The sequence below is a fragment of the Mustela lutreola genome, chromosome X, assembly GCF_030435805.1.
Source record: "Mustela lutreola isolate mMusLut2 chromosome X, mMusLut2.pri, whole genome shotgun sequence".
In the NCBI taxonomy this organism is placed as follows: Eukaryota; Metazoa; Chordata; class Mammalia; order Carnivora; family Mustelidae; genus Mustela; species Mustela lutreola.
In genome coordinates this window covers 870,155-882,692 of record NC_081308.1, presented here as the reverse complement: position 1 = coordinate 882,692, position 12,538 = coordinate 870,155, and the positions used below count along the sequence as shown (strand labels likewise).

Here is a 12,538-nt window from a genome sequence, read left to right as displayed (position 1 = left end):
CCAGGCAGGGCTGAGGCTGGGGGTCTGAGATCCAGGTAGGGCTGAGTTTGGGAGGCTGAGATCCAGGCAGGGCTGAGGCTGGGAGGCTGAGATCCAGGCAGGGCTGAGTCTGGGGGTCTGAGATCCAGGCAGGGCTGAGTCTGGGGGTCTGAGATCCAGGCAGGGCTGAGTCTGGGGGTCTGAGATCCAGGCTGAGTCTGGGGGTCTGAGATCCAGGCAGGGCTGAGGCTGGGGGTCTGAGATCCAGGCAGGGCTGAGTCTGGGGGTCTGAAATCCAGGCAGGGCTGAGGCTGGGGGTCTGAGATCCAGGCAGGGCTGAGGCTGGGGGTCTGAGATCCAGGCAGGGCTGAGGCTGGGAGGCTGCGATCCAGGCAGGCCTGAGTCTGGGGGTCTGAGATCCAGGCAGGGCTGAGGCTGGGGGTCTGAGATCCAGGTAGGGCTGAGTTTGGGAGGCTGAGATCCAGGCAGGGCTGAGGCTGGGAGGCTGAGATCCAGGCAGGGCTGAGTCTGGAGGTCTGAGATCCAGGCAGGGCTGAGGCTGGGGGTCTGAGATCCAGGCAGGGCTGAGTCTGGGGGTCTGAGATCCAGGCAGGGCTGAGTCTGGGGGTCTGAGATCCAGGCAGGGCTGAGGCTGGGTGTCTGAGATCCAGGCAGGGCTGAGTCTGGGGGTCTGAGATCCAGGCTGAGTCTGGGGGTCTGAGATCCAGGCAGGGCTGAGGCTGGGGGTCTGAGATCCAGGCAGGGCTGAGTCTGGGGGTCTGAAATCCAGGCAGGGCTGAGGCTGGGAGTGTGAGATCCAGGCAGGGCTGAGTCTGGGGGTCTGAAATCCAGGCAGGGCTGAGTCAGGGAAGCTGAGATCCAGGCAGGGCTGAGTCTGGGAAGCTGAGATCCAGGCAGGGCTGAGTCTGGGAAGCTGAGATCCAGGCTTTACCTCCTTAAACACCCCGCGTGCAAATACACTGACATTCTGAGTTCCTGGGGGTCAGGGTTCGAGCGTGTGAGGTTGGGGTTGGGGGCAGGGAGGGGCACACAATTCAGCTCATAATGGGAAAAAACTCAGAAAACGGACCATAGTCCAGCAGCTTCCTTGGCATTAACGAGCGTCGTTCCGATCGGGACTGTGCGTTCGATCATTACCGTGAACGGCTGTTTACAAAGTAAAACCAAACGGTCTAAAATGTATCCAGAGGAAACCACACGGCAACGTGTCCCCCGCCCTCAGCACCAACTAAGCCTCCCCACGTCGGGCCCTGACTACGTTCCAGCAAAGCTTTTTTTTGTTTGTTTTTTAATAAATACCCTTTTTTTTTTTAATGTAAACTTGAAAAAAAAAAAATCTGTGAAATCCCCGGCACGGAGGGACGGCGCCCTGCCCCCGCCCGGCCCCGGATTCGCGGCGAAAAAGAGGAACCTTTCACAACCTTTGTGTGTTTAATTAAATCTGCAGATGACGGCTTGCCGTTTCGGGCAGGCGGCTGGGTCCCCTGGGGGGCCGGGGACCGTGTCGACGTTGCTGGGGGGCGGGTGTCGCGGACGGACCGCCACGGGGTCCTTTCTCTGAAGGGACCGCCGCCCGTGCACCAGCGTAAGGGTCCCCACCACACGCCGCACAAAGCAGCTCCGCAAGGACAGCTCGCCCAGGACCGTCACTGTAAGTCACGGGACCCGAGGAGGGGGGCACGCAAGCCTGGGTCATGCCGAGGCCCCCCCCCCCCGTCCCCCAGGGAGGCAGGACAAATCCCGGGTGAGGGAATCAGCCGTCCACCTAAAGATGCTGCTGGGTCGCGGGGCTGGTGGTCAGCTGCCTTGGGGGCGTGGGCTGCGAGAACCTTGGCCGCCCCCGTGTCCTACCCACGATTTATGGGGTGCACGGGGGGGAACGCAGAGCCCGCCGCAGGGTCCCAGGCCTCGGGTGGAGGGCCCGCGGGTGTCAGGGCTCCACAGAAACCCCTCGTCCTCACACGTCTCGGGACACGCAAACCAGACAATGGCTCAGTGTGTCGTGGGTTTTAATGCAACTCCCCTGGCCGGCGCCCGGCGTCCGTCCGCCGGCCGGTGTGGTCTAGCCGGGTTGCCGAGACCGCTCCGGCCCTCCCGACACGCGAGCTCGCGGTCTCATCCCGGCGTCTCTGGGATGAGATGTTGGAGCTGCACACCTGCCTTTGGTGCTTTCTTTTTCTCTTCTTCTTTTGGTTACGGTTTCACAGGGGTGGGGGCCCGTTGTTCTCGGTTGCTCCGCGTTGTCGTTGGCACGGACGGAGGGCGGACGGCCACGCGGGCCCCTGTCACCAGGGTTCCGTGCAGGGACTCGGTGACCTCCGACAAGGCAGGCGCTGTTGCGTCGGGCTACCGTGGAATGACTGTGTGTCGGCCGAGGCAGCAGCCGCGGTGTCCCCGGCTCAAATCTGCCTCCTCTGCCATTCTGTCCCCCAACGGGGTGCACGCCGGCTCCTAATGGGTGAGGAACAGCTCTTGGGGTGGCACACAATAGACACTTGACTCAAGGTGGACATTGTCTAACTGGGTACTTACGGATTTCAGGACAGCTTCAGGCACGGCTGGATCCAGGAGCGTAAATGTTGTCAGCTCCTGCTCTCTCTCGCTCTCTCTTTCCCGTCCCCTGTTTTAGCTCCGCCTTCCTCAGCTCCCCCCACCCCTCAACTGTGGGTTTAGGGTCTCTGGCAGAAGTCTGCTCGCCCTGTGTGCAAGGAAAGACATTCCCTGGCAGGCTGAACCCCGTCTTTGGAAAGCAGAACTCAGAGGGACCAGCCTGTCTGGATGGTTCTGTTGCTCATACCAGGGTCAGATGAGGCTAAGCCTTGGGGAAGTCCCCAGGAGCTCAGTGTTGGGACTCTGGGGCGGGACTCGCGGGGGCCGCATCTCGCGCGTGTGGGGCGCACAGTCCTGTGGACCACAAAGGTCAGAGTGACTGCAGGGGAGGAAAGGGGGTTGGACACCAGGCTCTGCTGCAGCAGGGGGACAGCAGGGCAGGGGCTGGACACGGCAGGGGACAGCACAGGGGAGAAGACAGTGCAGGCTGCACGGTCAGCGGAACGGCAGGCCGCATCAGAGGAGCCGGGGCAGGAGCCCCAGGGTGCAGGAGGGGCTCTGGGTGGACACGTGCACCGACCCCTCCGTCCTTCCGTTCACGCGTCCACACGTTCACCCCGCCTTCACGGGCCGCGTCCTCCGTCCTCCGTCCCTCCTCTCGCTCATCCGTGCGCCCGTGCGTCCCTCTGTGCGCGGACGGGGACCTCCGTGTGCCGTTCACTCCCTCCGTCTGCGTTGCAGGAGGACGCCCGTGTGTCCGGGTCTAAGCGCAGGACAGAGCTGCGCGTCGCCCAGGCCTGGCCTGGAGGACTGCGGCCCTCGCCGACCCCAGACAGCGGTCTCGGTGCCCTGCCCTGAGATGCGCGCAGCTGCTCTGAGAGGCCTGGGTGCTTGCTGGTCAGTGGGCAAAGACCAGCAAAGTGGGCGCAATCCCGCAGGCCTCCACCAGTCCGAGGGGCGAGGGGCCGCACTGACAGACACCCGGACGGGTCACGACGGGGACACTCGGGGAGCAGGCGGGCTCGGCCAAGCCATTCTGCTTCTGCATGAACCGAGGGGCTCCTGGAGGGCTGCCCAGACAGGGGACGCTGTCGACACCCTCTCTCTCTTCTGTCGCTGTGTTCCGACGTGTGTCCACGCCCGAGACTCACAGCCCCAAACAGCAGGTGTCACCTCACCTGGGGGATCACGGCCGACGGTCTCCAGTGAGGACAGCTCCGTGCATGAGGGAAAGCCACGGCTGGTCCTACGTGGTGCAGGCCACGGTCTCGGGCCAACCCCCTCTGCTCCTCAGCACACAGCGTGGCCCCAGACACAGGGACAGCAGACGCTGAGATGGGACAGCTAGACCCAGGGCAGGAGCAGGGCTCACCCAGAAACACCACAGACATGGTCCGAAGGCTCGGGGATGCTCGGCCCAAGCCTTCCCGTCCCCCCGGGGGATGCGAGCCAGAGAGAAACTGTCTGCGGCCTCGGGACAGAAGGAAATGAAAACAGTAGGAGCCCCTGGGAACTCTGAACCCACAAACGCCGGCTTCCCGGGGAAAGTGTCAGGTCATGAGTGAAGGTGGTCGTTGTCACCCCTTCCTCTTTACCCAGGTCCCGCTGCGGGTGTAAAGGGCCGTGGAAACCACAGGCCAGCAGACGTGGGTGGCCGGCTGCGGACACCCCACCAGTGACCCAAAGGGCGGGGACGCCGGAGACAAAGGAGGGAATTCTCAGAAGCTGGGGTGAGCAGTCAGCCAGGAGGACATGAGGGTGTGAGAGCCCAGTAGGACATGGGGAAGCTCAGCAGAAACATCTTCAGGCTTTCTCCCGCCGGGGTCTCTGAGGCCTTCATTTTTATGGACCTATAATTCACATAGCACACAAGCAAGTAAATAATTCAGGGGGCCTTTGGTCCATTCACCATCTCATGTGACCACTGCCTCTACCTGGTTCCAGAAGACTCTCGCTGCCCCACAAGGAGACCCCAGCCCCACAGTGCAGTCCCTTCCCGTGCTTTCTGTGCAGCCCCAAGGGACCAGCAATCGGCTTTCTCTCAGTGGGTTTCCCGTTCTGGACGTCTCCCGTAAATAGAGTTACACAGAATGTGGCCTTTGGTGTCGGCGTCTCTCTGGAAGCGTCGTGTTTCAAGATCCAATAACGTGGTGGCAGGTGTTGGAACGTGACTCTTTTTTCATGGTTGAGTAATATTCCGTTGCAGGCATGGACCGTCTTCTGCTTCTGCATCCACCTGTCGATAGAAAGTTGGGTTGTCTCTACCGTTTGGCTGCTTTGAATAGTGCTGTTATCACATGCGTGTCCATGCTTGTGTGTGGATGTGGATCTTCGTTTCTCTTGGGGTTTACCCGGGACAGAATGGCTAAGTGAGAGACAGAGAAATGAACAGATACATAGAGATGATCAGATAAATGGATGGATGAATGGATGGATGGATGGATGGATATGATGGATAATCAGATGATGGATGGATGGATGGTTGGATGGATGGATGGATGGATGGATGGATGGATGGATGGATTGATGGATGGATGGATGGATGGATATGATGGATAATCAGATGATGGATGGATGGATGGTTGGATGGATGGATGGATGGAAGGTTGGATGGATGGATGGATGGTTGGATGGATGGATGGATGGATGGATATGATGGATAATCAGATGATGGATGTATGGATAGATAGAATGATGAATGATGGGTGGTTGGAGATGGATACAGAGATACACAGACACATAGATTGGGTGGGTGGATGGATGGATGAATGGATGGGTAATGGATTGATGGATAGAGATAGACAGATGATAGATAGATAGATAACAGATATAAATGGGTAGGTGCATGGACAGTCTAGATAGTGAGTGGGAACATCACATGGCATATTTGCCCCTCTATTGCCTCATTTCAATGCACGGCTGACCATCCTACTTGGGGAAGAACTCACGTGTGCATTTTAGCCTCCTTCAGAAGGAACCAGCCTTGCCGACAGCTTCATTCGGGACTCTTGGCCTCCAGAGCTGGGACAAAGAAAGCTTCCATTGTTTTAAGGCCCCAATTTGTGGTCATGTGTTGTCATAGTCATAGGAAAGCAATACTGTCCCATCTCCCATGGTGGAAACTGGGCTCACAGAGGGAAGTCCCTGGATGGGGCCATCCATCTCCCACTAAAGGAGCTGGGACTTGAACTCACGTCTTGCTAACCAACCCCTCACCCCACCACCAAGGCTAGGCTGCTCATCACCAGGCCATCACGCCTCCATGGACACACGGTAGGGCAGGCCATCAATTTCGCACGGAAAAAAAATGTAAATGGGTCCATTTAGGGGATTTCCTCCTGCCCCAAGTCACCAGTTTTCCTTTCATTCATTTCAAGACACTGCTTCTTTGATGAAACAGTAAAGTCAACATCTAACTTCATATCCATTTGAACCGTGGATGGGGCCTTGGAGTAGACGGGTTTCAGTGAACAAGCAAGGTCTTTCTTGAGCAACATCATGAATTGTGCATTGACACAAGGCAGACAAAGGGAGATCCTTGAGGCAAATGCGCTTCCCCTTCTCATCCATGTCTCTAAACCATCCCTCCACCTATCTGTCTGTATCTCTCATCTACACATCTACCTATCCCCATCATCCATCCATCACCTTTCTAGCCATCTGTCCATCTATCTATCTCATATCTGTCCATCCATCCATCTGCCCATCTGTCTATGTAGATCTACCTATGTACCCATCCATCCGTTCATGGATCCATCTGTCCATCTCTATCTGTTATCTATCTATCCATACTTATGTATCTATCTATCCATTTATCATATGTATCCATCCATCCATCCATCCATCCATCCGTCTGTCTGTATATATCTGTTATCTGTCTATCCATCCATCATCCATCCATCCATCCATCCATCCATGCATCTGTCCATATATATGTATCTATCTATCTGTTATTTATCTATCCATCCATCACTCATCCATTCATCCTACATCTATCTGTTTTCTATCTACCAATCTATCATCTATCAGTCTGTCTATCCATCCATCCATTTATCTATCCACCTACTCACCTGTATTTCCTTATCTGCGTATCCATGATGTATCATCTATCATCCATCACATATCTACCTACCCATATATGTATCTACCATCTATCTGTCTACCAGCCACCAATCTTCTGTCTATGCATCCATCCATCGAACTGTATCTATCATCCATTTACCTATCTGTCTAACCTTATACTCCATCAGCCATCTACGTGTCTCTATTATCTGTATATTGATCTGCACACATACAAGCTCCTTTTTTTAAAAGACCCTTCTCTGGACCCCAAGCCCTGCCTGGCATGACCTGGAGATGCACCTCTATCTGTCTTCATCAGCATGTTAGGGGAGTTCTTCCCATCCACAAGAGAGAGGCTTAAACACCATCTGGAAAGCAGGGAAATGTGCATACCCAGGGCATGTCCCACTGAAGGGCTCCTGTCCCTGGGTGTTTCAATCAAGAGAACGAAGGAAAGTGCCCGTCACATTCAAGCAGTTGTGAGACTATCGCGATGCCTTGGCTTCTCCTCAGACGTGCCTTGGACCATTTTCGGTTTGGCAGCTTTGCAGGACATGTTGGTAGAAACTGGATGGGCACCACGAACCCCGTGGTGGCTCAACTATTAAGTGGCATCACAATCTATTGACCTACAGAAGAGATCTGAATCAAGGTCTTTGAGCGGAGGAGAGCTTTAGTTCGTTGCCTGTGGACCCGCTCACCCCCTCTCTGCTTCCACTCCTTCTGCAAACCTCTCCAACGTATTCACGCCGTTCTGGTTCCGTGGTGGTGGAGGGGCCTGAAATTCCTGTTATGCGCCGCCTGCCAACTGCTACTTCCCGGCAGGTCCCCAACCCCCAGGCCGGCTGGGTTTTCTTTCACAGAATGGCTGTTCACGTTAATTAATGCGTGCCTCTGGTCACTTCCTGCCTCACAGACGGAGCCTGCTTTGGCTATGACGGAACTGCTCAGGAACATGTGCGTAGGGGGTGCAGCTTGAAAAATGGAAAAAAAAAACAAAAACGAACAAGAACCACCAACGATGTCACGCCAACAGAAAGCAAGGGACTTGTTGCATTTCAGAGATTCTGGTCTCTGGTTGGCGAGGGAGCCCTTTGCGCGTGTCCCACTCTGGGAAAAAGACAGAGGAGGCAAGGAACCGCGAACTCGGCTGCCGTCTCGCAGGAGGCGGCGATTAAAATCTGCACACGCCCCACCGGCGTTTAGACTGACAATGGCATGCAAATCACCCATAATTTACAGCGCACCTGGGTTGTGCAATGCAGAGGGAAATAGAACAGAGAGTGATAAGACCATCACGTGCCCATGTATGCTTAGCGGGAAGGGTTCTTGCACTGTGATCTGAGCAGACAGACGGCCCCCCGTCTTCCACCGCTAGCTTCGCCCACCAGCTGTCCCCATGACTGCGGCTCAGCCCCTCTCTGAAGTCTGAGAACACACTGTTCGCTCAGAGGCGATGCAGCAGTAACATGAGACTCGGGTCTGCAGAGATCAGGGACCTTGAAGCGTGGAGGTATTGGCGGTACCCTGTCACCCTTGAAGACGCAGTGACAGGTGCAAAGTGGCCAGGAGGCCCCCAGTGATGCAAACTCCCACTTAGGAAGGCCCCGTGTGGACCGAGAACCATTCCCCAGCCTTACCAGACTTTGCCGTTGGCGGTGTTTTTAGACCCCAGTTATTTCGATACCTGTCTCGTGGCATCTCACTGTGGGGCTAACGTGCATTTTTCTGAGGACACACCACGGGTGGGACCTCTCAGTAGGCTTTGTGACATCCCTATGTCTTCTTTGGCGAGTTATGGGTTCTGACCTTTAGCCCATGATTCATATGGGGCTGGTTGTTCTCGTATAGTTGAGTTTTAACAATTCTTTGTAAATTTTAGATATATAGATGTGTGTGTGTGTTTATACAACTATACATATTTTTTACTTATGTCTCTGGCAGATACCTCCTCTCACTCTGGCTTGTACTCACGTGGTCTCGACATTGTCTTTTCCAAACCAAAAGTTTTTAAGTTTGATGAATTCCAACGTATCCATTCTTTTGTTCATGCATCGTGCCTTTGGCGATCTAAGAAGTGATCCCTGGGCCTAAGGTTATCTAGATTCTGTTCTGTGTTAATTTGGAGGCATTTTATAGTTTCACATTTTACACTAAAGTCTGTGACCCACTTTAAGTTCTTTTGAGTCTGTGTCTAGATTCTTAGTTTTTTGGGTTTTGGGGGAGTTTTTTGTTGGTTGGTTTGTTTTTTGGGGTTTTGTATATGGATGTCCAGTTGTTCTAGTAGCATCTGTTGAAGAAATTATCTTTGGTCCAGGTTACTGCCCTTGCCTTTTTTGTCAGAGTTCAGTTGACTATTCTTACGGGGCTGTTCCTGGGGTCTCGTGGCATGCCCTGGGTCCGTTTCTCCACCGTTCGGCTAATACCGTGTTGTCTTCATTGCTGTAGCTTTATAGGAAGTCATGAATCCTGCTCGTGTTGGTCAGCCCTCCAACCTCTACCGGGTTGATTATTCTCATCTTTTGTCCCTCTAGGTCAACTCTCAGAGCAGTTGGTCAACATCCCAACATCTCGTCAGGAGGTGTTGGGATTGGAGGAATCTCTCCCCTAGGCCCACACAGGTCATGACCTATTAAGGCAATGGCTTGGAACCCCAGTTGGGGGAGCAGTCAAGCTCCGATGGGTGAGTGAGGTCAGGGATCTCTCGGGTACCATTTCTTTCTGATTTTACGCTGCATTTTCTTAGATCCCATCACTCATACCTTCACTCAGCAGACAGCTGGCCTGGGTTAAGAGCAGGCATGATGACATGAGTGTCCTGACAATTATGAGACAGCTTGGGCAACAGCCTGAGGATGGCAACTGGAAACTAAAGACCTGTGAAAGCCCTCCAAAAAGAGGGGAGAGAATGTTCTGTGGTTACTGCGTGGAGAAGATAGAAGGTTGTGTATACCTAAGGGAGGTGTAAAAATACAGAACGCCTCATGGGAAAGATCTTGTGGCATAAAGACATAAAATGGTAATGCAACATGGAACACCACCAACAGAATTTCAAGTTGGGTGGGTGGATGGATGGATGAGTCAGTGGCTGGACAGATGGACAGATGGACAGATGGATGGATAAGTAGATGGATGGATGGATGTAGATAGATAGATAGATATGATGGATGAATGGATGGATAGATGGATGGACAGATGGACAGATGGGCAAATGAGTGGATAAGTAGATGGATGGATGCATATAGACAGATAGATAGATATGATGGATGGATGCATGGGTGGATAATAGATGGTAGATAATAGATGAATAGATAGATAAACTGATACAGATAAATGGGTGTCTGGATGGATAGATTGATAAATAGATACATAGAGAGATGATAGAAAGATAGATGATATGGATGGATGGATGGATGGATGGATGGATGATAGATGATACATAATGGATGAACAGATAGATAAACTGATACAGATAGGCAGGTGGACAGATAAATGGGTGAATGGATGGATAGATCAATACATACATGCATAGATGATAGGTAGATGATATGGATGGATGGATGGATGGATTCATAGAAAGATAGATAGATAGATAGATAGATAGATAGATAGATAGATAGATAATATGGATGGATGGGTGGGTGGATGGAGAGAAGAAGGGAGACTGGGACTTTCAGATGGATGGATAGACAGATAGATAGATAGATGACCCTGGGGTGGCACGTCCTATGCACTGCAGGATGTTGAGCAGCACCCCTGGTCTCCATACACCAGACAGCAGTATCATTCCCATCCCCACCCAGTGGTGACCACCAAAGCTGTCTCCAGATGTCATCAAATGTCCCCTGGTGGGTCTAGCAAAGTATCCCAGAGGAGAACCTTTACCCCCAGGTGATGTATATTGTCCCTCCCCCACCCCCGTACCATCTAGACGACTTGTCCTTTTTCTGAATCAATGATCAAAAGGTTTCTGTCCTGTTCCATGCAGACCCTGAACTTGCTGGTGGCTCCTCACGTCTCTCTGTTTCCCTTGACTGCTACCCTTTCCATGCCTTATCTTTTCTCGGAGGCTCTTCCCTTTCTTTAATGTACACGGATCACGGCTCCTATCATTTCTTTAGCTTGATGGAGTCTGTCAACGAAACCCCTTCCCTCCTTTTTTGCGTATTAGCTTCCCAGAAATTTTCTGTATCAAATTACCCCAAACTGGGGGCTGAGACAAGATATATGTATTCTCCCTTATCTCTGGGGACCAGAGTCTGAGACCAAGGTGCCAGCAGGACTGGTTCCCTCCAGAGCATCTCGGGGAGAGTCTGTTCCATACCTCTTCTGTCTTCAAGTGGTTGCTGGCAGTCCTGGGTGTTCCTTGACTTGTAGGAACATCACCTCTGTCTCTGTCTCTGCCTCCATCTCCATGTGGCCTCCTCCCCGTGTGCCTGCCTGTGTCCAAATGTCTCCTTTCTGTAAGGACGCCAGGTGCACTGGAGTCAGGTCCCATCCTGTTCCAGAAATACCTCTTCTGAATTTAACAACTTGCACAGTCTCTATTTCTAACTGAGGTCACATTCTGAGGTATGGGGAATTGGGACAACATACAAATTTGGGGGAGGCACAACTTAGCCCGTGGCAACCACACACTTTCTTGTGTCTTTGGTGAGCTGCCCACAGTTGACCAGAAAACCCAATGCAGCTTCCTGTCTGGGTCGCTTCACAAACGTTGCTCACGTCCTGCCGCTGTGGGCAAGAAGGCGGTCCCTCAGACCAGGCTGGTGATGGGGTACACAGCTCCCTGGAGCTTATGAGTCAATGACCAGAACTTCTGGGTGTCACGGTCAGATTACAAACCATAGTCTTGCTTCCTCTATGTCTGCAGGCTGGGCATCCTGGGGAGTCCTCTCGCCAAGGAGGTCCCTCGGCACTAGCAGGGGTATCCCTGTACTCGGGAGCTTTGCCCTGGGATGAGTGAGGGTTGGCAGCTGCTGGCTACAGGGAGGGTCTCAGGGGGGTGGCGCTCCTGCTGATGACATCCCAAGACAAGGCAGTCCCGGTGGATGCTTAATGGGTTCTGTTTGTTCATGGAAGACGGGGGACCCAGGAAATGCTACAAACAGCTCTTACGAATGTTCTCCTCCTGGACACCTCCTGCAGTGGGCTGAATGGGGGTCCCCAAAACACATATCCCCCAGAACCTAGGAATGGGGTTTGCCTGGAAATGGGGTCTTTGCAGATAGGATTCATGAAGGAGCCAAGATGCATTCATTCTTGATCAGGGTGGCCCTACATCTAATGACAGCAGGCCTTATAAGATGCAGAAGAGGAGACACAGACACAGAGGAGAAGCCACATGTGGACGGATGCAGGATTGGGAGGCATGCGGCCACCAGCCCAGAGATGCCTGGAGCCCCCAAAGCTGGAAGGGGCAGGAAGGACCCTCTCCTGGCGCCTCTGGAGGGAGCTCGGTTCTGCCCCACCTGCAGTGGTCCTGCGCTGCCTGGATGTCGGACTTCTGGTCTCCAGAGCTGGGGAAGGATGCATCCTTGGGACTTTAACTCCCCCGCTCGTGGTCACTTATCAGGACTGCTCCAGGACACGCATGCAGTAATGGACTAGCTAACCACGTTGACAGAGCACAGCACACCTTACAACGTGTCTTCTCTTCCTTGGGTCACACCACACCACAGCAAGCCTCTGAGGACAGTTGAGGAGGAGACTGGAGGTTCGGGTGGAGACACCACCCTGGGCACTCTCCGTGCTGCGAGGCACCAGTGCTTCCCATGTCTGGTGGCAATTGCGCCAAGCTCAGCTCGACCCAGGATCAGTCTGGTGATCAAGACCCCAAGAGAAGCAGAATCTTGCCCGTGCCATGCTCATGGCAGGGCTGCCTGGAGCTCAGCCCATGCATGCCCCATGACTAAACGTTCTCCTA

At 53.6% G+C, this 12,538-nt stretch overlaps 2 protein-coding genes across 5 annotated transcripts in view; both read left to right on the top strand.

Annotated features, from left to right (window-relative positions):
- ASMTL (acetylserotonin O-methyltransferase like) overlaps nt 1-12,538 on the top strand; it is a 68,090-nt gene that overhangs the window by 18,830 nt on the left and 36,722 nt on the right. Inside the window, exon 1 of one of the 3 annotated variants that reach the window (XM_059158661.1) lies at nt 1,564-1,651. The exons of the other annotated variants lie outside the window; for them this stretch is intronic. The gene's annotated coding sequence lies outside the window, so the exon portion shown is untranslated. Of the gene's footprint in view, nt 1-1,563; nt 1,652-12,538 lie in introns of those variants that run through there. 3 annotated transcript variants of the gene reach the window in all.
- The window catches only part of P2RY8 (P2Y receptor family member 8), a 42,845-nt gene that overhangs the window by 18,834 nt on the left and 11,473 nt on the right, over nt 1-12,538 (top strand). The window contains exon 1 of one of the 2 annotated variants that reach the window (XM_059158667.1): nt 1,556-1,651. The exons of the other annotated variant lie outside the window; for it this stretch is intronic. The gene's annotated coding sequence lies outside the window, so the exon portion shown is untranslated. Of the gene's footprint in view, nt 1-1,555; nt 1,652-12,538 lie in introns of those variants that run through there. 2 annotated transcript variants of the gene reach the window in all.